Below are 557 nucleotides of genomic sequence, written 5' to 3'. Positions count from 1 at the left end.
CATCATCATCATCATCATCATCATCATCATCATCATCATCATCATCGAAATCATCAGCTACATCGAGACCATAATAATCATGAACGACGACGACGACGACAACAACAACATTTACATTTCATCAACATGAAAGACTCAATCAGAAGACAAGGAGATTGCCTGATCACCTCTGCAACGTCTGTATGGTGTAGCCAAGAGGATCAGCAGCAGACAGTCGAGCCAGCAAGTCGACAACTGATGGCGATACTTCATCATGTTGAGAGAAGAGGCGAAGAGGAAGTTCAAGGAAAGGGAAGCAAGAGCGAGCAGAAGATGTGGAGAAGGTGAATGTTTTTGGAAACATCTGAATGATTTATCAGTGTTGACACGTTTCTTCAGCGATCCTCGCACCTTTGACCATGTTGAAGAGAGAGGAGGAGAAAAGATGTCGATGTGAGATGATCGGAAGAGATGAGAAATAAACAGCAAAGACGCGTGTCTTTGCCGCACAGGAGTATGCTCCAACATGGTTCGAATGGATTCGAGATAATCCTCATTGACATCTGGTGCCTGTACAA

Source organism: Guillardia theta (assembly GCF_000315625.1).
Source record: "Guillardia theta CCMP2712 unplaced genomic scaffold GUITHscaffold_1, whole genome shotgun sequence".
Taxonomy (NCBI): domain Eukaryota; class Cryptophyceae; order Pyrenomonadales; family Geminigeraceae; genus Guillardia; species Guillardia theta.
Note: the sequence above shows the minus strand (reverse complement) of the source record.